The sequence below is a fragment of the Microcaecilia unicolor genome, chromosome 4 (genome assembly GCF_901765095.1).
Source record: "Microcaecilia unicolor chromosome 4, aMicUni1.1, whole genome shotgun sequence".
Classification (NCBI taxonomy): Eukaryota; Metazoa; Chordata; class Amphibia; order Gymnophiona; family Siphonopidae; genus Microcaecilia; species Microcaecilia unicolor.
The window spans coordinates 96,875,895-96,901,396 of record NC_044034.1 but is presented as its reverse complement, the minus strand read 5'-3'; the positions used below and the strand labels follow the sequence as shown (position 1 = coordinate 96,901,396).

The window sequence follows — 25,502 nt, the reverse complement described above, 5'->3', positions numbered from 1 at the left end:
GATTGCCTCATGTGGAAAATTTAAATTTTCTCTCAAAAATCTTGTAAAAAGTTCTAATGGAGGTATCCCTACTAATTTAGGAAAATTAAGTAGTCGGAGGTTTAGTCTTTTATTAAAATTCTCGATTTGCTCCACTTTTCTTCTTAACTCCGTATTATCTTTTATTACAGCCACTTTAAATTCTATAGTTTGGTTCATCTCTTTCTGTAAGGTCTCTATCTTAGAGGAAAAATCTTGTTTAACAATTTCAATGGAGTCCTTCAATTCCTGTACAGTATTATTTAAAGTTTTTACCTCCATTGAGGACTGCTGCAAGGTTTTATCCATATCCACCAATTTCAGCCATATCTGACCTAGGCTGACCTCCGGTTCTCTCCCCGTAGCAGTTGTTAGCTTCACAGGGTTGGTTACCCCACAGGGTCCTCCAGCTTCAGCCTTTCCGGCTTGCAATGGATTCCCCTCGCGACTCGCTGTGTGCGCGGGGCACGGAGGAATCATAGAGACCGGCGGAGGAGATAGAGATGTTTCCGCTTCCCGCGAGACAGCCGCTTCACCGGCTCTGCCCGCTATGGACTCCAATCCGCTGCCTTCACGAGCGAGAGCAGGGAAGAAACGCTCCAGCCCCGACCTCATCGGCGTGGAGGTGCCGGTAGGTGTGGGGACTGTCCGGACTATCCCTTTACGTTTTGAATGAGGCATTTTGATAGAAGGAAAAAGAAAAATTGTCGAGGCAAAGCTGGAGCAAGTTACTAAACCTCCGCTCTCGGCGCCATCTTGTCTACAGTGGGGTTTTTTTGGGGGGGGTTGGAGGGCTCCCATTTACCACCACAAGTGTAACAGGCAGGTGGGGGTGGGCCTGGGTCCACCTGCCTGAAGTGCACTGCACCCACTAAAAACTGCTCCAGGGACCTGCATACTGCTGTCATGGAGCTGGGTATGACATTTGAGGCTAGCATGTTTTTTATTTTTATTTTTTGGGTGGGAGGGGGTTGGTGACCACTGGGGGAGTAAGGGGAGGTGATTCCCCATTCCCTCCAGTGGTCATCTGGTCAGTTGGGGCACCTTTTTGAGGCTTGGCCGTGAACAAAAAGGGACCAAGTAAAGTCAGCCAAATGCTCGTCAAGGCCGGCTTTCTTTTTTCCATTATCGGGCGAAGCCGGCTATCTCTTAAGCATGCCCCCGTCCTGCCTTCTGTACCCTGCTGACACGCCCCCTTGAAGTTTGGCCGGCTCTGCCACGGACTGCAGTTGAGGCCGGCCAAAATCGGCTTTCGATTATGCCGATTTCACCGGACTTGAGAGATGGCCAGCCATCTCCCGATTTGTGTCGGAAGATGGCCGGCTTTCTCTTTCAAAAATAAGCAGGATAGTCACTTAAATATGAATTATGATTTGAAAAAAACTACATGCATTTCCACAAACTGTTAAAAACTTGGTTATTTCAAAAGTATCTATCTATCTATCTATCTATCTATCTATCTATCTATCTATCTATCTATCTATCTATCTTTATTTTTTGCTATGCTATATTATTGTAAACTGTTTTGTACTTTTTTGATGTTTGATGGTATATAAAAATTATGTATTACTATTACTACTGTTAAATAACTTATAATATAAGTTATGCATGTGAGTGTAAGTCTTGCCCATGCTTTGCCCAAGCTTTGCACACATGTACACCCCCTTGCAAATATGCACTAAGTTAAGAGTATATTTACACAATACTGCCAATATTTTAAAATGATTGGGGTGTTAAACACAATACAAATGACCTCTTTCTGGACACAATGAAAGAGTTGCTCAATATTGATGTTGCTCAGCACCCACAGGAGCCTACAGAGCTGGCTTCTATGATGGGCGGAACTGTGGCAGTTACATGTGCATGTGCACTGGGCATGGGCTGTTATTTGCAGTGACGTGGGAAATGTCAGTGACATATCTCATGTAGTTGCATGTCATTAACAAATGAAAATGAGCAGAAAAAGAACATCACATTTCATGTTTTTTCATTTGCTGATAATAGTGCACACTCCTTAAAAACAGGGAACACTATTTGCAAAGAGTTTTGAAAGAGTGAGCACTGTTTCCCAATTGTGCACCCATTCAAACCACTGGGCCTGCACAAACTATTGCACAAGCAGGAACCGCTGAGCATGTGCAAATAGTGTGCACATGCATGCACTATTGAGAAAAGAATGCACACTCTTTCCAAAAGAGTGCATCCTTTTTGCAAACAATGCGCACTCTTTTGGAAGAGCACATACTCAGGATTAGATTCTATATATGGTGTCTAAAAAATAGGCACCAAAAAAGGGAAAAGGAAAGGGGACTTGATATGCTGCCTTTCTGAGGTTTTTGCAACTACATTCAAAGTGGTTTACATATATTCAGTTACTTATTTTGTACCAGGGGCAATGGAGGGTTAAGTGACTTGCCCAGAGTCATAAGGAGCTGCAGTGGGAATTGAACTCAGTTCCCCAGGATCAAAGTCTACTGCACTAATCACTAGGCTACTCCTCTCCTGCTTAAGTGGTATCCTATAAGCCATGCCTAAAGTTTGGCATGGTTCATAGAATAAATGCTTAAGCGGACAGGTCATGTGTAAATTTAGCCACTGCTATTTGCACCAACGTAAATGTGATTCATGCGGAGCACTATTATTCTATAATTACACATGTAACTCAAAATCATGCCCCCGATCTGCCCTGAAACACTCATGACCCTCCCTTTTCTGTGCCTTTATTTTCAGGCCACACACAAATTTTAGGCCCAGATCCTGCACCTAACTTTATATGCGTAATCCCCAATTAAATCTAATTAGTGCCAATAATTGCTTGTTAAAAAGCCAATTATTGGCACTAATTGGCTCATTATTCTATTAAATTGCATGCACAAAATGGGACCACACTTAAATTTACATACACAATTGTTGGTAACTTTATATAATCAGGGGCTCAGTGTCTTTGCTCTCATGATGACAAATGGCCAACCAAAAATGAATACAACTAACATTCCTGAAAAAAACACAGGAACGTTTTCTGGCTGCCCATCCCTAGTCATTAGCTGTCATCCTTTCTCTGTTTTATGTAGGTTCCATTAAGTAATGTCCACAAATTCTGTTAGGGTCATGTATCAGTTATTGTCTTATCCAACACATGCCAGCTGTAAGGAATAAGCTTGGACCTCATCAGAAGCTGAAGCTTGTGTTTGCCTTACAATCTGCATCAATATCACCTTCTATGGGGACCACTAATCACTACTACTTAAGTCAAATTCTTTCTCCTGTAGTTAATTAAAGGAATAATGAACTCACTGACTTCTAAGGATTTTCTTACCTATTGACTTTTAGGCTTTCTATTTAAGTTAACTCAAAATACCCTTCCAAAAAACTCTATTAGGATCACATGAAGAATTCTGGACAGGCCCTGAATGGCCAGGCAGGTCTGTTGCAGTTTGATGATAGTTCATCTATATACGCTCCGAGTTAATGGTATCTTCATAGCTCAACATAGATTCATTAACTGTAAGAGACTGATTATTTGAATACTCTGTTCTGTTGGGCATTTGCTGAAATATATTTTGAATTAAACTGTATAAGTGTTGGCTTTGCAGTATTGTAAAGTTTTTAACTTTCTTCTGTGAGGTGAGAGACTTTTTCTCCATAATATATAGTAACATAGTAACATAGTAGATGACAGCAGAAAAAGACCTGCACGGTCCATCCAGTCTGCCCAACAAGACAACTCATATGTGCTACTTTTTGTGTATACCCTACTTTGATTTGTACCTGTGCTCTTCAGGGCACAGACCGTATAAGTCTGCCCAGCACTATCCCCGCCTCCCAACCACCAGCCCCGCCTCCCAACCACCGGCTCTGGCACAGACCGTATAAGTCTGTCCAGCACTATCCCCGCCTCCCAACCACCAGCCCTGCCTCCCAACCACCGGCTCTGGCACAGATATATATATAACAGCACTCATTGTTGGATACTTTTTTGTTAGATTTTTCCCTTTTTAAAGCCATAGGTTTACACTGAAGGAGGGGTTTGTGATCTGATGACTAGAAGATTGTCCTGTAATTCCAGATTATTGTGACAATAAAGGTATGGGACTCCGAGGACCATTTTCCCTATTTTTGTTGCACCAGGATTTTTGTAATACATCTGCAGTTATTCAGCTTTTTTCAAAAACAGCTATATTTTGATAATGGATGATTGAACCTGTTGTTTCTTCTATTGCTCTGGGTAATTGAAATAACCCCATTATTGTAGTGTTGCCAAATGTGTTAGCTTCTCTATTTTTTATAACATTTCATCATCTGTCTTTTTGTTCTGACCAGGTGGATGGTGGTATAGCCCTACTAGGTCAACAGAATTTAGAATTGATAAGCTAATGCCTTATTTTTAATTGTTCTAGGTCTCCAACAATAAAATAAAAACTACTGCAAAAGAATTTAAAGCTGGTGAGTTATCTAATACCTTACTTTTGACTGCTCTATGGCTCTAACAATTAAATCTAAACTAGGACAATAGAACTTTAGACTATTTGACCAAGCTAATAGTTAGTTTGCTTTTAAATAAAATTAAAACATATTTTAGCAAGTCTCACACAAAAAAATATTAATTTACCCAAAGAGGCTTCCTCTTCTTTTAGAACAGAAGATTTGAATCTGCACAGGGAGAACCCAATGGATTTTGAGTTCATTACCTTAACTACTAAGCCATGACAACCCCTGCAAATCCAGATCTTAGTACAGAATGAGCTCTTTCGGGAAAGGACCTATATTTTATAAGGCCCTTCACATCATAAACTAGTGTCTTAGAAGTCTGTGGCCTTTCCATATCTCTAGATGCCGATGAGTCCTTTGATAAAGTAGGCTGGCCTTCCTTCAGTATATACATTATTGGGGTAATTTATAAAGCATGTTTTACATACAGATAATTGGTCTTATAAAATTGCATTGTTGAATATGCACATATATAGGTGATGAATACAGTGGGAATAGAGGAGGCAGCTGCACCAAACCCATGCAGGGAGGAGGCTCCACATCAGCAGGCAGTACCATCATGGATTAGTGTTGGATTATACCAAGTGAAGGAACAACTTTGAGAAAGGGGGTCTCTATCGACAGGGCAACTCACTGGTATGTGTGCTGAAATTAAAAGTACATAAGTACATAAGTATTGCCATACTGGGAAAGATCAAAGGTCCATCAAGCCCAGCATCCTGTTTCCAACAATGGCCAATCCAGGTCACAAATACCTGGCAAGATCCCCCAAAAGTACAAAACATTTTATACTGCTTATCCCAGAAATAGTGGATTTTCCCCAAGTCCATTTAATATTGGTCTATGGAGTTTTCCTTTAGGAAGCCGTCCAAACCTTTTTAAAACTCCGCTAAGCTAACCGCCTTTACCACATTCTCTGGCAACGAATTCCAGAGTTTAATTGCACATTGAGTGAAGAAACTTTTTCCCAGATTCATTTTAAATTTACTACATTTTAGCTTCATCGCATGACCCCCAGTCCTAGTATTTTTGGAAAGCGTAAACAGACGCTTCACATCTACCCGTTCAAATCCACTCATTATTTTATAGACCTCTATCATATCTCCCCTCAGCTGCCTTTTCTCCAAGCTGAAGTCATCCCATTCCCTTTATCATTTTCATCGCCCTTCTCTGCACCTTTTCTAATTCCACTATATCTTTTTTGAGATGCGGCGACCAGAATTGAACACAATATTCGAGGTGTGGTTGCACCAAGGGGCGATACAAAGGCATTATAACATCCTCATTTTTGTTTTCCATTCCTTTCCTAATAATACCTAACATTCTATTTGCTTTCTTAGCCGCAGCAGTACACTGAACAGAAGGTTTCAACGTATCATCAATGATGACACCTAGATCCCTTTCTTGGTCCATGACTCCTAACGTGGAACCTTGCATGACATAGCTATAATTCAGGTTCCTCTTTCCCACATGCATCACTTTGCACTTGCTCACATTAAACGTCATCTGCCATTTAGACGCCCAGTCTCCCAGTCTCGTAAGGTCCTCTTGTAATTTTTCACAATCCTCCCGCGATTTAACGACTTTGAATAACAAGCTATTTTCCACTGTACTAACCACTAAGCTACTCCTCAGACTTGCTTCCTGCTCCATTAAGAATGCCCAGACTTGCTTCCTGCTCCATTAAGAATGCCCATAATACATGAAGCTGTCATAGAGTTTGGTATCCACTTCTGGTTTCACTTTCAAGGGAAAGGGAGGGGGAAAGCAACCACTGGGGGATTAAGGAGGTGTCAGCTGCTCAATCAGAGCACCTTACTGTAGCCTGGATGTTCCTGAAACAGGTTTAAATAAGAACATCCTTCTTTTTAGACATGGAGGTTTCTTCCCTTTTGGTAATCACTGTTGGAGGTCCAGATTTCAGGTCCTCCCTAGTTAACAGCATAAGAACATAAGTGTTGCCATTTGAAATTTACTACTCAGTAGCTTCTTTGCATGTCCTCTAGTCCTAATATTTTTGGAAAGAGTAAACAAGTGATTCACGTCAACCTGTTCCACTCCACTCAGTATTTATATACTTCTATCTTATCTCCCCTCAGTTGTCTCTTCTCCAAGCTGAAGAACCTTAGCCGCTTTAGCCTTTCCTCATAGGGAAGTTGTCCCATCCCCTTTCTCATTTCTTCACCCTTCTCTGTACTTTTTCTAATTTTGCTATATCTCTTTGAGATGCGGTGATCAGAATTGCACCCAAACCATGCCTAGAACACGCACCCTTAATATTTGTATGTACTGCAGGGTTGGACGTCCATATTCTGCCTTTGCAAAATCGGGATTTGGACGTATCAAGCACACTGATGTCCATTTCAGCCTTTTGAGACATCCATATGCTTCAAAAATGAGTGCCGTGGAGGGGCATAATCGAACAGGGCGTCCAAGTTTTCCTGAGGGTGTCCTCGCAGGATGTCCCTGCGAAGGGGCGGGGAAACCCATATTATCGAAACAAGATGGGCGGCCATCTTTCATTTCGATAATACGGTTGGGGATGCCCAAATCTTCACATTTAGGTCGACCTTAGAGATGGTTGTCCCTAGAGATGGTCGTCCCCGATTTTCAGCGATAATGGAAACTGAGGACGCCCATCTCAGAAACGACTAAATGCAAGCCCTTTGGTCATGGGAGGAGCCAGCATTCGTAGTGCACTGGTCCCCCTGACATGCCAGGACACCAACCGGGCACCCTAGGGGGCACTGCGGTGGACTTCAGAAAAAGCTGCCAGGTGCATAACTTACCTTGTGTGCTGAGCCCCTCAACCCCACCCCCCAAACCCACTCCCCACAACTGTACACCACACCAAAGCCCTTAGGGATGAAGGGGGCACCTAGATGTGGGTACAGTGGGTTTGTGGTGGGTTTTGGAGGACTCACATTTACCACCACAAGTTTAACAGGTGAGGGGGGGGATGGGCCTGGGTCTGCCTGCCTGAAGTGCACTGCAGTACCCACTAAAACTGCTCCAGGGACCTGCATACTGCTGTCATGGAGCTGGCAATGATATTTGAGGCTGGCATATAGGCTGGAAAAAATATTTAAAAATTTGTTTTTGAGGGTGGGAGGGAGTTAGTGACCACTGGGGGAGTAGGGGGAGGTCATCCCCGATTCCCTCTGGTGGTCATCTGGTTATTTAGGGCACATTTTTGTGGCTTGGTTGTAAAAAAAAAGGACCAAGTAAAGTTGTCCAAGTGTTTGTCAGGGACACCCTTTTTTTTTCCATTATCGGCCAAGGACGCCCATGTGTTAAGCATGCCCCAGTCCCGCCTTCGCTATGCTTCCGACACGTCCCTGGGGACTTTGGTCATCCCCATGACGGAAAACAGTTGAGAGCGCCCAAAATCGGCTTTCAATTATGCCGATTTGGGCGACTCTGGGAGAAGGACGCCCATCTCCTGATTTGTGTCGAAAGATAGGCGCCCTTCTCTTTCGAAAATGAGCTCAATAGGCATCTAGGTGTCTTTATAAAATAGCCTTCAAATAGATACCGTTTTGCCTTCTTAGTCCAGGCAAACCGCTTTAAAATTACCCCTTTATGTGTGTTTGACTTTAACTGCAACCTGTTCTGGCCAGTGATATCTATTTTGTTAAGTAGGAGGATTGAATTCAAAATTCTTCTCCTAGGCCTTGAGCCCAGCCTTAGGAGAAATCTGGTGACACCAGAATAGAAATTACTGCCCATTGTTTAACTCATTGTGACAGAGAAGAAAGCATTTGCTTCATTTTAATGATGAATTGTATTAGCCAGAACATGAATTCTGTGTGATGAGCAAGCTTTGTCATTTTGTTTCTGCTATCATGTTGTTTTCGGTGGCCTTCACTGTGGAGTGTCTAGGGTTTTGAAAGCTGGTTGTTTTCTTTGTTATTTTTTCCCTTTAATAAAATTCATCAAATAGGTACCATCTATTGGAATTGGAAAAGGTGCAGCGAAGGGCGACTAAAATGATAGCGGGGATGGGACGACTTCCCTATGAAGAAAGACTAAGGAGGCTAGGGCTTTTCAGCTTGGAGAAGAGACGGCTGAGGGGAGACATGATAGAGGTATATAAAACTCTAGAGTGAACAGGTGGATGTGATGCATCTGTTCACGCTTTCCAAAAATACTAGGACTAGGGGGCATGCGATGAAACTATAGTGTAGTAAATTTAAAACAAATCGGAGAAAAGCTTTCTTCACCCAACGCGTAATTAAACTCTGGAATTCATTGCCGGAGAACGTGGTGAAGGCGGTTAGCTTGGCAGAGTTTAAAAAGGGGTTAGACAGTTTCCTAAAGGACAAGTCCATAAACCGCTACTAAATGGACTTGGGAAAAATCCACAATTCCAGGAATAACATGTATAGAATGTTTGTACGTTTGGGAAGCTTGCCAGGTGCCCTTGGCCTGGATTGGCCGCTGTCGTGGACAGGATGCTGGGCTCAATGTACCCTTGGTCTTTTCCCAGTGTGGCATTACTTATGTACTTATCTGAAAGAACTTGGATTGACTATTTTTCTAGGGTTTGGGTTCGAGTGAGGATGAGGAATCTGTTTCCAGAAGACTGGTGATGTTAATCTGAGGAATCCAGTGCCTTGCTGAAATTACCCAACTATGAAGAAGAAGGCAAGTCTGCTTGCCAAATAGGGGATTGTCATTCCCCTGTTCAGTAGAGGGAATTTCTGTGAGTATGGTGTGCTAACTATACTACCTGCTCGACCACCATTCTGAAGAACCCAGTACAAGGGATGAGATTGGAAACCTATTACCAAGAAAAGGTTAGGAAAAAGAAGTTCTGTTTGTTGTCATGCATTGATGAGGATAGCTGGTACTGTTACTTTTAAGGAGATTCTGAAGTTGAAGCAGCCCCACTAAGTTCAAATTTAATAAAGAAAATAAACTCTGCATACCTTTTTTTCTTAAAAATCATGGAATTGCAGGGAAAGTAAGCAGCATGAAGCTGAATGGGAAGTGTCACAATATTATGTATTGCTGGGGAAAATGGAGCTGAGTTTGGCACTGATGCAGCAATAGGATTCTCAAAATGCAGTAGCAAGAGGTTTCCTCATGGAAATTCCAACTTGCATAGGGACGCACTGCAATGTTCCCTCAAAGTGGAGTGTGTGAGTGATTGCTCATACATTTTAGGAGCGTTGCTCACAGGTTTTACATGGTTGCTCACAAAAATACCTCCCTGTCTTTCACACAAAATTAAACCGTAAAAATGAAATAAAAATTAAACTAAATCAATTACCAACCCGATTTAAACGAGTTTCAAATAAAATGATGCTATATGAAATAGTCTATGCTGTTGTTTCTTTGTCACTTCTGGTCTCGTGAAATGCATTGCTAATACTGGTGCTCAAAAATTGTTGTTGTTTAAAACTTGTTGCTCAGATGAAAAAAAATTTGCACTCACCAGGCCACTGTCAACCATGCTGTGAGTGATGTCATCAGCTTTCAGAGAGGCTGCAAAGGAAATCAGCAGTGACAAACTGAATGACTGATGTCACAGGTTAATGGGTCCTTGGGGGAAATTAGAGCTTTTTCTTTGTGAATGAGTGTGTGAGAATTAACTAGAAAAGTTCAGTGAGAAGCTGCCAGTGCTCCCCTCCAGTGAGAACAGTGTTTTGAGGGGGCCAAGAAATCAATAGCTTGAGGGAAAATATAAAAACACAAAAACCCTGGAGATGATCAAATAAGAGGATATCTGTATAATTCGAAGAAGAAATTTGTGACATCGGGAATCTGAGAAAAGACAGCCAGATTTGAACAATGTACACAACAGTCCTATGAGAATACTCTAAGTAAACATGACTGCTGTGGGAATTGAAAGGAACAGCAAAGGTCAGAGACTGCAGCCTAGAAATGAATAGTTAATTCACTTGAACAGTAAAAGTGACAAATTAAAAACATTAGGATAGATGTAGTCGAGGAATCAGTAGTATGCAGATAATGCGCCAGGCAATCCAAAGAAGCAGAATACACGTCTTGGTGTCAAAGAAATTTTAATTCAATAAAGAAGAGCTCAGAAAAGTGCCAAACGTGGACCATGTTTCGCCCTGACCTATGGGACCATAGAACAACCTTGCTGAGAAATGCCGTCTTTGGGATTTGCATTATCCCTTTTGGCACTGGGCCTTTTGGTCATATGAACTCACTATAAGAATAAAAAAATAATGTATTTCTAACCAGAAATAAGATGGGGGAAGGGAGGATGTGATGGAGATGTTTAAAAACCTGGGGTGGAATATATTGGTAATGGCGCTCATTTTCGAAGCAGGTGGATGTCTCAAAATGGCCAAAAAAGTCCATCTGCTGAAAACATCCACACTGCAATTTTTGAAAGGCAGAATTTGGATGTTTTACAATGCAGTTTGTCCAAATAACAAGGGGACGTGTTGGAGGTGTGTTTGGGCGGGATTAGAACAGGCCCAAAATTAGGATGTCTTTCAGTGATAATAGAATGGGAAGAAATGTCCAAGGCAAAAAAGAAGGACATTTTTATCTAGTCTTGTTTCAATCATATCCATGGTACAAAAAGTGTTCTGAGAACCTGACCACTGGAGGAATAAAGGCACGGCCCTTCCTTAGTCTTCCAATGGTTACTGACTCCCTTTCACCCCCATAATCAGTGAAAGTGACAGTAGATACCAGCAGGGCTGTGCCAAGGGTCTCTGGCGCCCCCCTGCAGACTACCAGTTGGTGCCCCCCCCCCCCCCGCACCTGCCTGGCTCCAAGGCAGCGATTCCCCTCTCTCCCCTGCCCTCCCGCTCCCATGTAGGAACTGCCCGCCCTCTTCTCCCCCCCCAAGATCCCGTTCCTTTTTTTTTTCTTTTAAATTTACCTTCCTCCGGCAGCGCAGCATCAGTGAAGGAGGCGGCGCTCCCAGTCCCGACGTCTCTAGCCTTAAGCCTTCCCTTGTTCGCTGCTCACTGCCCCGGGATCTTGGGGGGGAGAAGAGGGCGGGCAGTTCCTACATGGGAGCGGGAGGGCAGGGTAAGCACGCAGCGGCGGTGCCCCCCAGAGGATAGCGCCCCCCTGCGGCGCTTACCCCGCTTACCGCATCTCCACAGCCCTGGATACCAGGCTCTATGACAGCTTCAGGTATTATGGCCATTCCTAATAGAGCTACAAGCAAGTGTAAGGAGTAGCCTAGTGGTGAGTGCAGTGGACTTTGATCAATGGGACCCAGGTGTAACTTTCACTTTAACTCTTTTATTTCTGTACAAATATGTGAGCCCTCTTGGAACATAGAAATACCTACTGTACCTGAATTTATAAGACACCTGCAAGCATGATGGCTATTGTAGTGGTGTACCTTTAGGTACGGTAGTTTAAAAGAAAATCTGTAGCCTAATGGTAGCAAGCGGGAGCAGTGTTGCGAGTGGGGGGTGCATTGCAATTTGGGGGCAGCACGAGTGGGCGGGGGTGGCGCGAGTGGGGGGGGGTGGCTTGAGGCAGTCCAGTTCTGTCCCAGGCCTGGCTATGTTGCTCGGCGGCCCTGCGCTTCCTGCGGGACATGCTTAGGTGCCCTGTAGTAATTCCTGATCTGTGCACACAAACTGCGTGCTAAAAAATATTTTTTATTTTATCACAGAGGCGCATGACGAGGAGCAGAGAGTGGGAGTTTCTGTGGTAATCAGTTAGTGCAACTACATTACCACACACTAGCTAATTAACACAGGATTAGCGTATGAGCCCTTATGCCTACAAAATAGATGTTGGTAAGTGCTCACACGCTAACATTTTTAAATGGCTGCTGCTAATGGCAATATTAATGCCTGGTTATAAATAGGAAAAATAGAAATTGGCCTTTTACTTCTGTAGTAAAAATGGTATTAGCTTGCAGGAAAAATCCGCACGGGGAGAATTCTATATATGGCACCTAAAAAATCCATGCGGAAAACATTTCCGCTTAAGCATATTCTATAAATTTAGCATGCTTAGTTGATATCCCAGTGCCTAAAACTACGCATGTCCATTTACATCAATGAAAACATGGTGTAAATCCCGGTGTATAGATTTAGGCACAGAGGGCCATATTCTAGAACTATGTGTGTAAATTTCAGAACGTATGTGAAATGCCCATTTCACCGCCCATAATCATGCCCTTTTTTGTCTGCACTTGTTAGAAGTTAGGCGCAGTACATTACAGAATACGCCTAGCGAGTTGTGTGTGTAAATTCTAATTATTGCCCATTAGTGCTCATTATTATTTGTTAAGTACTGTTATCAGTGCTAATTAGAACATAAGAGTAGCCATACTGGGTCATACCAATGGTCCATCTAGCCCAGTATCCTGTTTTCCAAACAGTGGCCAAGCCAGGTCACAAGTACCTGGCAGAAACCCAATTAGCAGCAACATTCCATACTGCCAATCCCAGGCAGGGCAAGCAGTTGCTTCCCTATCCACCTTATAATTGAAAGAGAAAAACGCCTAGATTTCGACCCAAATCGGGAGATAGACGTTTATCTCACAAAAACGAATAAATCGGTATAATGGAAAGCCGATTTTGGACGTTTTCAACTGCACTCCATCGCGGAAGCATACAAAGTTGACGGGGGCATGTCGGAGGCGTGTCGAAGGTGGAACTGGGGTGTGGTTATCGGCTGAGGAGAGATGGGCGCCTTTCGCCGATAATGGAAAAAAAGTATGCATTTGTAGCTAGAATTTAGGGCACTTTTCCTGGACCCTGTTTTTTCACGAATAAGGCCCCAAAAAGTGCCCTAAATGACCAGATTACCACCAGAGGGAATCGGGGATGACCTCCCCTGACTCCCCCAGTGGTCACTAACCCCCTCCCACCACAAAAAATGATGTTTCACAGCTTTTTATTTTCACCCTGAAATGTCATACCCACCTCCCTGGCAGCAGTATGCAGGTCCCTGGAGCAGTTGTTAGGGGGTGCAGTGGACTTCAGGCAGGTGGACCCAGGCCCATCCCCCCCTACCTGTTACAAATGTGCTGCTTAATGCTTAGTCATCCAACCCCCCCAAACCCACTGTACCCACATGTAGGTGCCCCCCTTCATCCCTTAGGGCTATAGTAATGGTGTAGACTTGTGGGCAGTGGGTTTTGAGGGGGATTTGGGGGGCTCAACACACAAGGGAAGGGTGCTATGCACCTGGGAGCTCTTTTACCTTTTTTTTTGTTTTTGTAAAAGTGCCCCCTAGGGTGCCCGGTTGGTGTCCTGGCATGTGAGGGGGACCAGTGCACTACGACTCCTGGCCCCTCCCACGAACAAATGCCTTGGATTTATTCGTTTTTGAGCTGGGCGCTTTCATTTTCCATTATCACTGAAAAACAAAAACGCCCAACTCACAAATTGTCGAATAAAACATGGACGTCTATTTTTTTCGAAAATACAGTTCGGTCCGCCCCTTCACGGACCCGTTCTCGTAGATAAACGCCCATGGAGATAGACGTTTTCGTTCAATTATGCCCCTCCACGTCTGTCTCAATAGCAGACTATGGATTTTTCCTCCAGGAATTTGCCCAAACGTTTTTGAAGTCAATTAAGTTATGCGCGTTGGTATAGAATCCACCTGGATTATGGCACGGATCGCTAGGTGCACAAAATATATCCAGGGGATAAGGGCATGCTAAGTTCATTTTTTATCACAGCTTAGTAAAAGGAACCCTATGTTACTATGCATGCCCGTTGCATAATCCAAACTGTTAGTACATCCACACATTACTGGAAATTGAGTGACTACATAATTAGATACCAAGAAAAGAGATTTCAAAGAATTTTAAAAGCACTTCTGTATGTACTGAAGAATACTTAGTTGAATTGACTGTAAAATTGAGTCCTATAAAATAGAAAATTACAGATCAGGAAAATTTAGATGGAATGTTTCAGAATGGTTTAATTATTCATAGGGTTATTTACCTGTTCAGAAATTTGAAAAGTGACAACCAGCAATAAAGAGAAAATTAATTTTAATGCAATCACTTAGTAGTGTTTAAAGAAGAAAATTGCTTGTCAGATTTACAATATAAGGGGCCCTTTTAGAAAGCTGTGCTAAAGAGCAGCATGTGCTGTTTTTAGCATGTAGGTTTCCTGCATACTGGGGCCACTTTTAGCATGGCTGTAAAATGGCCACAATTGTTTTCCATTAATGGCCACGTGTTAATTTCCTAGTTAGCATGTGCCCATTACTGCATGAGCCTTACCTCCACCTCTTTTGTAGGCGGTGCTAAACCTGCGTTAATTGGTAGTGTACGGCTATTTGCCTTTGCTAACCAATTATTTAGGGGCCCTTTTACTAAGCCACAGCAAAAAGTGGTCTGTGGTAGCGTGAGCGCATGTTTTTGACACGCACTGGGCCAGTTTTTACCGCTTCTGGGAAAAAGGGTTTTTTTTTCCCAATGGGCCAAGAAAAGGGCCTGTGGTAAAACTGAAGCCGGCGCATGCCTATTTATGGCCTGAGCCCTTAATGCCACCCGTTGATCTAGCGGTAAGGGCTCACGTGCTACAGGCATGGTAACCAGTCGGCGCACAAACTGCTGATTAATGACGTAAACACTGCATGCGGCAGGAAATTAAAAAAATATTTGTCCTGGTAGTATGGATGCGTGCCAAATCCAAAATTACCGCCAGGGGGCACGTTAGCCTGGCGATAGTCTTGTTTTGGCACATACTGCATGCACCTAAAGCCTACCGCACCTTTGTAAAAGGGCCCCTTATTTATGTTTAAATATGTTTATTAGTGCAATGAGAAACAAACACAATACTGTCCTTGGAGGGATACTCCATACACCACTAAAGTTTTCTCATAAGGATCAAATACAAAACAGTGCAAATACATTTTGCTTTCCCCCCCCCCCCCCCCCACACCTTACCCCCATCCCCTTTCTCTTGAACAGCTCAACTCCCCCGCCCCCCCCCCAGACTCCTCCACTCTATATCGCACTTAAGAATTCAAAATTCTACTACGCGCTACTGCAGTCAATGAGTCCCAGAAAGGGGACCAAACTTGGCAAAGTCTATCTCCTTGTGGCGAGGATAGGTCTTCTATTCCCCTATGCTCCAATGCGCAGAGGTGTATCATATTAGATCGCCAGTGTTGCAATGTAGGCGGGTCCCCAGTTATCCACTGTTGAAGAATCGATTTCTTTCCAACCAAGACTGTTTTTTTCAAGAAGCATTTAAGGCCCCGAGGAGCAAATGGTGACACTCTGAACACCTCAAACAGTTGAGATGGAGCTGGTCTCCAAACCACCCCCCATAACCCAGACACATGCTGACTAACTTGACGCCAAAACCCAAGGATCCTCGGACACCTCCAGAACATATGTCCTAGGTCAGCTGGGGATTGAGCGCACTTCTTGCATCTATCCTCCGTCCCCATTGTTGCCCTGTATGCTCTATGGGGTGAAATATACATCCTCATCACAAATTTATAATGTGTTTCTTGCAATGTCACATTCTCCGTCAGTCTTTGGGTTCCCAAAAGACAAACCTTTACCGTTTCCATCTGGAGGTTCATCGCTAGCTCCTTATTCCAGCAATTGGTCAATTTACCATATTCCACCTCTCCCAACTGTTCCCGCAATGAAGCGTGATAGTATTTGAGTGGGACCCTTAATTGTGCATCTAACCCCAATATGGTAACTAATTGTTCCCACGCCTGCGTTGTCATAGTGGAAGCCGGCAGGGATCTCAGATAGTGACGCAGCTGGAACATAGAAAATAAATTTAGTCCCCTAACCCCATACTCCAACTGCAGTTCCTCAGAAGATTTCAGAGTGCCCTCCGCGTTATATAGCTGATATAGATATTGTAAATTTTTTGTGCCCCACCTGGTAAACTCCTCTGAGCTGGTGCCTGGCATGAAGTCTTTGTTACCCTGGATTGGCAGTAGCGGAGAGGACTCCACAGACAAACCGTAAAACCTACAGACCCACCTCCAAGCTTTCCTCAGGGGCATCACTATTGGTGCAAAAGCCAGCGGTGTCTGAAGCCTCCCCGGCGCCGCATGCAACCAGGCACTAAAGTGGTCCGGGGCAAACAGCTTCGTCTCAGCTCCCGTACATGAAAAGTAAGATGATCCCCGGAACCAATCCGTGAGATGGCGCATGTTACTGGCAATTGAAAAGAGTCTGATACTCAGCAGCCCCAGTCCCCCCCCTGTTCTTGGTAAAAAGAGCTGAGTCGCTCGCATACGCGACTTCTTACCCTGCCATATAAACTTTGCTACCAACCGTGTTACCCACTGGTCATCCCTTTGTGACAGACACAGCGGCACCATTTGGAGCACATAGGTCCACTTAGGCACCAATATCATGTTATATAGTGCAATTCTCCCCATGAGGGACAACGGGAGCGAGTGCCAGCCCTGCAGTGTGTGCCGTGTGCTATGTCGAAGCGGTTCAACATTCACATTATACAAATCAGATAAATCCACAGGGATTAGTACTCCCAGATACTTTAAGGGCCCCTCAGACCAGGTAAGGGGAAATTCTCCTTCCCACGTCTCTCTAATCGAGCTCTGAACTGGGAATGCCACTGATTTCTGTAAGTTAAGAGTAAACCCCGAAAAGAAGCTAAATTCTCCAATAATATCCAGGAGGCACGGTAATGACCTATAAGGGTTTGTCAAAGTCAACAGAATATCGTCTGCGAATGCCAAGGTTTTTACTGAAAGGGAGGGCATCTCAACTCCCGTAACCCCCGGGTCTCTTTGAATCGTGCGCAATAAAGGTTCCAGATAAAGCAGGAACAGCAACGGGGAAAGCGGACATCCCTGCCTTGTTCCCCTCAATATCTGAAACTTGGCAGAACGGGTTCCATTTACTAGTATAGCGGCCTGGGGATGAAAATACAAGGCAGCAATCGCACGTGCAAACCAGCCCCTCACACCCACGTATTCTAGAACTCCAAACAGGTAATCCCAGCGTACTTTATCGAACGCCTTCTCGGCGTCAAGGCTCACCAAAAGCAAAGGTTCTTGTGACATATGACTATATGCTACAGCCATGCAGACTTTACGGACATTAATAGAAGAGTGCCTACCCCTCACAAATCCCACCTGCCCCTCTCCCACCAATGTGGCCATGTGTGGACTTAGCCTCTCTGCCAACACCCTAGCTAAAATTTTAAGATCAACATTGATGAGAGAAATCGGTCTGTATGATTCCGGACGTTCTGGGTCCTTCCCCGGCTTCGGTATCAAAGTGATCCACGCCTCGTTGGAGTTCCGTGGAACCCCTCCTCCCTCCACCGAGGCTTCAAAAAAGGAGACCAGGGCGCCACACAATTGTGGCAACATACACTGGTAATATTCTGTCGTGTACCCATCGGGACCCGGGGCCGTACCCCTTTTTAACGCTTTGACTACTTTCTGAATTTCCTTAGCGCTCAAAGGAGAGTTCAACCGATCTCTCACCTCCGCTGTTAGTTGTGGGATACCCGAGTCTTCTAAATAGTCTACTAAATCAGGTCCACTCCGCTCGCCTGGATTGCTATAAAGGGCTGCATAAAAGTCATGTAAAATCTGTACTATCCCTCCAGGCCGGGTTTCACGTGTGCCATCTGGCTTTATCAAAGATGGGATGAACCTATTACCCCCCCCACCTCTTTACTACTCTTGCCAGTAATTTCCCTGATTTATTGCCGAATCTATGAAAAGTGAATGATCGGTGGAACAGTTGTTTTTTAGTACGTTCATGGATGAGAGAATTCAGTGCCGCAAGTGCCGACACCATCTCTTCCCTACTTCTGGGTGAGGGGGCCGCTAAGTGTTTACGTTTTGCTACCTGGAATTTATGTTCCAACTGGACAATACCCTGTGCTAACCTCTTTGCCCGGGCACACATATAGGAGATGACCTCCCCCCTCATAACTGCTTTTGATGTTTCCCAATAGAGAAGGGCATCATCCTCATGCTGCGCATTAGTGTCCGCAAACAACTGCCATCTCTGCCTAAGATGTTCTTGAAAGTGTACTTCCCCCACTATGTGTGATGGAAATTTCCACTGGTGTCCTCTAAGTCTACCCACTCCTAGCTCCATATCCACCCATATCATAGCGTGGTCTGAAACCTCCATAGGCCCCACCTCTGCTTTCACGATCTGTGGGAACAGTGTACCCTCAGCTAAAATATAGTCTAACCTAGACCACGTGCCGTGTGCCCAGGATAGGTGAGTATAATCGCGTGCCGTGGGATTGACCAAACGCCATGGGTCGATTAGGTTCAATGCCCTACACAGATGTTGTATGCCCCTACCTCTGCTCAATGCTATCCCCGCTGACGGCGCTGATCTGTCTAATTGCCCATCCATCACCTGGTTGAAATCACCCGCTAAGAGCCAGGGGGCAGTTGTGTATTGAAGACCCAAGTGAATTATATGCTGAAAAAATGTAGGATCATGTACATTTGGGCCATAAATATTAAGCAAGAATACTTCTTGTCCCATTATGTTCAAGTGTATAAGGATATACCTCCCCTGTGCATCCCGGGCTACCACTCTGGCCTTGCATTGTAGGGATTTGTGAATCAGGATTGCCACGCCCCCTCTTCGGCCTTTTGCTGGTGCGAAAAAACATTCCCCCACCCACCTTTGCTTGAGCTTTTGACTTTCCTCCTCAGACAGTTTTGTCTCTTGTAAACATGCTATGGAAGCTGTGTGACGTTGCAAGGCATTTAAAATTTTTGTTCTTTTTATTGGCGATCCAATCCCAGCCACATTCCACGATATTAATCTAACCGAATGCATCTAACACGGATCCCAGGACTCCCTCTCTGCTCCCCCTAAATGCAGTGATGTTTTCAAGGCCCCTGGGTGCCCAGCCCCCACCCCGGAACCTTCCCCTCCTATCCATTCCACATAGTGCGTAGTTTTCCCTTCACCCAAGTTCAAATTCCTGTGCGACATTCCCATCATCCTTGTTCCCCTCAAAACCCCCCCTTGACAAACCCACCCTCCCTCCCCCCCCTACTTTCTCTCCCCCTTCGTTAACCCACAACTGTAAAACTCCCATGACACCTGAGTCACAACATGCTGCGGTCCCCACCCCACCCCCACCCTTCAACCGCACATTTTAATCAAGTGAAACTTCTTGAACACAAACTTACAAAACATTGCATACTTGCCCCTGCATTCTGCAAGTACATAATAGCTTACATGACCGACTGACCCGCCAAACCAATGTTCTCTTTCAAGTAGATGTCCCAGTTGGGTTCAGTTCTCTATTAATAAACTGCATGGCTGCTTGGTCTGATACAAACGGGAACCATTTCCCCTCATGTTGAATCTTTAGAGTAGCTGGATACATCAACATGAAACGCTGGTTTCTTTCCACTAGTGAGGTACAGACTGGATGAAACTTCCGTCTCCTCTCTTGTAAGCTAGTTGAATAATCCTGAAAGATTCTTATTTGTGCTCCAGCATATGACAGAGATTCCCTTTTCAAACGATAGCCCCGAAGAATCTCTTCTTTATGAATATAGTTCAGTACTTTTATAATGACAACTCTGGGGCGCTGATTATTCTGATGTTGTCTCCCAATCCTGTGCGCTCTCTCTAAACAAAGCGGCCCACAACTATCTGACAAGGCAAATTCTTTCACGAGCCATTCCTCCAGAACTGTGCTCAAGCTTTTCTCCGGGATAGTTTCTGGCAGTCCCACTAGCCGGAGATTACTCCATCTAGCCCGATTTTCCAACTCATCCAGTTTCTCCGCCTGCTGTTGTAGCTTGTCTTTGAGGCTCTTCATCTCCGGGTCACACTGCTGCCATGCGTCCTCCAGCGTGGACACCCTCGTCTCCACCTCCGTTGCGCGGCTCGCCAGCGTTGCCATCAGCCCATCCACCTTTCCCAGGCGATCATTTAGCGATGTGAACCTGGGTTTCAGCGCCGTTTCCACCGCTGCTACCAGCTGCGATAATTGGCGGGTTGAAAACTCCGCTTCGCTTCTCGGCGTTCCGGGCGCCATCTTGGATTCGCCGCTCGTGCCAGCCGCTTTGTCTTTCTCTGGCTTAGCGCTCTTTCTTGTTGTTCCCGGCGACATGGACACTAAATATTGGTCCATGCACTCTCAGCCAGCCGTAATATACCAGGTCAGTCGGTTTTCGGGGCTATTTACCGGCAATATCGGGCGGGAATTGGGCAGGGACCGCGGAGCAGTGCAAAAGCGTGGCTACTGCTCCTCCAGCATCACGTGACCTCCCAGGGGCCCCTTATTTATTTGAACAAATTTGATGTAATGCTATGTCCCACACATGAGCGGAAACCGCTTAATGTCTGATAAAAGTATTGATAGAAAAGCAGCAAAAAAAGGAAAAGGGACTCAAGAGTCATTGTGGAAGGATATAGAAAAAGATAGGTTTTCAAAGCTTGCTTGAAGGTAGGTAGGGAGGAAGGGTTGGTTCCTGACATGAGAGGAGAAGGTGTTCCAGAGCTTGGGGTCCAAATAGCTGAAAACTGAGTCATGAGTGGAAGAGAGACATATTTGAGAGCGGGATGGAAGAGTGAGGAGGTTATTGTCAGCAGAACCGAAGCTTCATAAGGGCATGTCTACTCTCCACCCCAAAACATGCTCCCGTGCTAAAGAAATATTTTATTTTATAATTTTTTTAGCACACGATTGACGTATGCTGATCCCAGAACTACCGCGGAATGCCTGAGGTGTCCCATGATAGTGCCTTTTTGCATGCGGTAAGCATTAATGTGTAGCGCTGCTTAGTAAAAGGGCCCCTATATATAATTGTGTGTGAATTGTTTGAAAAAAAATGTTTTTACAAAGAAGATGGAAATGTTCTAGTCTGTTAGTGGTCCTTTTTCAAAGGTGCAGTAAAAAATAGTCCTAGTGTACTCTTACACGGTTCTTTCCTGTGCACACTAATCCCCAGATTCTATATAGTACACCTAGAGATCCACACCAAAATCCAAGCGTATTCTGTAACAACACGTGTAACTTAATTGGCTTAACAAGCCAATCAGTGTTGTTAACAGAACTTAACAAGCAATAAGCAGCACTAATTAGCAATAATTAGAATTTTTACGCATAGCTCACTAAGGGACCCTTTTACTAAGGCACGTAGGCGCATATGCACATACAACACGTGTCAAATTAAAACTACCGCCCAACTATTGCATGCCTCTGGTGGAAATTCTAATTTTTACACACATCCAATACGCGTGCCGGAAAATATTTTTTATTTTCTGCTGTGCGGCGCTAACTGGGTGGTAATTGGCAAAAATCATGAACAGAGAGAGAAGATCCTTAAGTACCAAGAAATGCAGTCAGAGACCATAATAACATGGCAAAAAGACACAGAAATATTTCCCATTGTTTTAGGTGCCACAGGCTTGATTAAAGGAATTTTTGAGCACACCTGGGTATGTTGTCTATATTCTTTACATCTTATAAACTCCAGAAGGAAACTGTCTTTGGCACGATGCAAGTACTACGACAAGTGTTAGCAGTAAATTTGAGAGACTGAGATCATACTCCACATACCCTGGCTTAAGAGTGAGGTTCATTTCTTTCATGGTATGTTATGCTATGTATTTATAACCCACTTTCTCCCTGTAAGGTCCAAAGCGAAGTCACAAATCAAGAATCAAGTGAATATCACTAGGAATATTACAAAAAAATGATATTGCAGTATTAAAATGTATGCAAAAGATATGTCTTCGAAAAAGATAATAAGAGTAATCAGAGGAAGTGAGTTCCACATTTTAACAGACTGAAAACAGAATGAACTTTCTAAAAATCATTTTCCTTTTAGACTTGAACTGTACGTTTTTACTAGCAAAAAAGGTGCTGGTACTCAAATGCTAGGCTACCCTACAGCAGTGAGGTGATCACTGAGGGATCCACCCCACAATAGCCAGGCCCCCTGCAACCAGTCACAGAATCTATGACAAGGCAGAATTGGTGTGTAGAACCTGAGCTCTTTCATTAAAACTTGGGGATCATAGGTCAATTTTAGCAGACAGTGGAAAAGGTGCCGCTACTCAGTACCCCCAAGTACCCCCTCAAAGAAAGCCCTGGACCTGAAACAGATAGGAAACAGAGACTTACTGGAGAAATTCCTAAAGCAACTTTTAGATGATTGCCCAGATAGTATTTTATAAACTAAACAAGATATGTTAAAAATGATTCGAGCCTCCTCAGGCAACCAGTGAAGCTGGATTACTAAAGGGGATGCATGATCAATTTTTTTTTCATTTTAAAAATGAATTGAGATGCAGTATTCTGCAGCATCTAAAGTTTTTTCTAGTTTTGTTTTCTTAGATTCTTACATACAGAGAGTTGCAGTAGTCCATCTGGGTTAAAATTAGTGATTGTACCACTAAAGAAAAATGATTCCTACAAAAATAGAAGTGAATCCATCCAAGTTGTCTAAGTTTTAAAAACATTTTTTGCAAGGTTATGTGCAAAAAGTAACTCATTTGGATACACCCCCCCCCCCCCAAAGTAACTCATTTGGAGACACCCCCCCCCCCAACCAGGAGAAACAATCTTTGACATAGCAAGAGTTTCTACCCCCTAACGTTTCTGTTGGTGGTCTGATGAACATCAATTTTCTAAACAGCACCACTGGAGGTAATGATGATATTTTCCTGTATTCTTGTTGAGTTGTTTTTCCAGTTGCTTTATATACAATCCAAAAAAGGTTCATTTATACAATATGCACATAGCCATTTATTTATTAGAAGATCCAATAGGTCTACTGAATAGTTTTTTTTATAGTGTGCTGGCCCAGTTTGTATGTGAGTCATACCCTGGAGACATTGGAGCTGACTCTGTGGGTGCTGTGGGTGCTTGAGCACCTCCAATATTGAGAACATTGCTTGTAGGGGTCCAATGAGGGGTTATTTCCATTGGGCTTAGCACCCCCAATAATTTTGAAAAGTTGGCTCCTATGCCTGGAGAGGTAAGTCTTATTATTTTTTTTCCTTTTTATTTTTTATCAAATTTTGTCCACACAATGGGGTGTTTTGGAGAGAACCATCTGTCTGTATGCATAGGCACAAAGAGCCACACACACACCAAAACCAGGGGGTACCAGTTTACTGTTAATGACATCACAGTGATGTAGGCTTTTGTTTGGGGAGCAATGTTAGAGGCCTATCACAATCTCCACCCACAGCCTGTCACAGGGACCAATCGACAAGGCGGATAAGAAGTTCCTAAAGCGATTGAAGGCCTGTGTTAAAGTTGGGGGTGGACACAATTGTACTGTTTGAATGATGTTAAATCTATATATTGTGATTTAAATTGCGCAAATCCAGTTGTATTCTGGATTTGATCACGTAACATAATTAGCTAAGAAGCCAATCCAAGCTGATAATTGCCAATTAGCAAGGAATTATTGACACTAATCGGCATTACTTAGAATTTATGCGCATTACTGTCTAAGCGTATTTTGTAAAGTAATGCATGTAAATTCTAAGGTGCACAGTTGAAAAGGGGCGTGGCCATGGCCATGGAATAGGCAGGTCATGAATGTTTCTAAAAACTGTGCACATTGTTATAGAATACACCCGGTCCATGCCTAATTTAGGCATAGGTGGTTACACCAAGTTTTACTTGGTGTAACTGCCTGTGACTAAATTTAATGCTTGGACGGGCGCTAAGTGTATTCCATAAGCCATACCTAAATTTAGGCGTACTTTATAGAATATACCTAGGTATATTTTTTGGTGCCACTTTTTTTAGGTGTGATGTATAGAATCTAGCCCTAACCCATGGATTCTATATATCGCATCTAGCATTCTGCGTTGAAATCCAAGCGTATTCTATAATAATGTGCATAACTTAATTGGCTTAACAAGCTAATCAGCACTTTTAACAGCACTTAACAAGCAATAATGAGTACTAATTGGCAATAATTAGAATTTACGTGCATAACTCAGCGTATTCTGTGAAGTAATGCGCCTAAATTCTAATGCGGACAGGCAAAAAGGGGCACGGTTATAAGCGTGGTTACAGGCGGGGAAATGCTGAATATCAACTTGGCTGGTTAAGTTGGAACCGGCCAAAAATAAACCATTGTCAGCGGAAAGGGCCTGGCATTAAGTATCTGGGCTCATCGCAGACCGCAGGAGGCAGCCCTGTTACCGCCTGGGGTCTGAATATCGGCCCTCTGTGCCTAAATCTACATGCCGGGATTTGTCGCATTTTTGTTGGTGTAAATAGAGGCCAGTAGTTTTAGGCGCTAGGATATCAAGCATATTCTATAAGTGGCATCTAAATCTAGTTGGAAATGCTTAGTCGGAAATGTTTTCTGCACGGATTATTTAGGCGCCATATATAGAATCTGACCGTAAGTGTCTCTGTGCTAATTGAGACAAAGTTTATTCAAGATTACAAATTTTTCAGTGTGATCAGGACCAAGTGAATGAACATACTTTTTGTTCACCTAGGTGGCATATAGAAATCAAGAGAATGCTATTTTTACAGTTACATTTATTCAGTCTATTAGCCAGCCCTATTTCATTAGCAGCATGTCTTTATTACATGCCTAGACATTTCTTCTCTCCATTTTTCAGGGATGAGCAGAGAATCACAATGCTGATTGTGTGGGACAGATAGATAATTACTGGGCTTGTACAATGGGAAGTGAGTGGAAAGTGACAGGTCTACAGTTCACATTGTCAAAGAGATGATGAGGCACCTCAAACCATTAATTTACTTTAAAACTCGAGTATTTTAGGATTCTGACTTTTGTCTTTGCTAAATCAGTTGCTCCAGGATACCGAATGCTCAGAAATACAGAAGGCAATAGTCAGACCTGGAAGTACAGTGCAGAGTTTGGGATAGCAACTAGCAGATACCCAGTTAAATTGCGCAATATAACCAGCTATCCACCGATTTTCGGCACGCCGCCAGCTAAGTGTGGCAGCCAAATTTGGCCATGTCAATAGCAAGCCTAACCTTGGCCGATTCCAACTTAACTAGCCAGTGCTGAATATCGACTTGGCTGGTTAAGTTGTAGCAGGCCAAAAATAAACC

At 43.7% G+C, this 25,502-nt stretch overlaps 1 long non-coding RNA gene across 2 annotated transcripts in view; it reads left to right on the top strand.

The window, feature by feature from the left end:
- LOC115468648 overlaps positions 1-25,502 on the top strand; it is a 148,484-nt gene that overhangs the window by 74,811 nt on the left and 48,171 nt on the right. The window contains exons 3-4 of one of the 2 annotated variants that reach the window (XR_003941899.1): positions 4,416-4,461; positions 9,050-9,671. This is a non-coding gene — a long non-coding RNA (uncharacterized LOC115468648). Of the gene's footprint in view, positions 1-4,415; positions 4,462-9,049; positions 9,672-25,502 lie in introns of those variants that run through there. The other variant, XR_003941898.1, reaches the window with a different exon arrangement.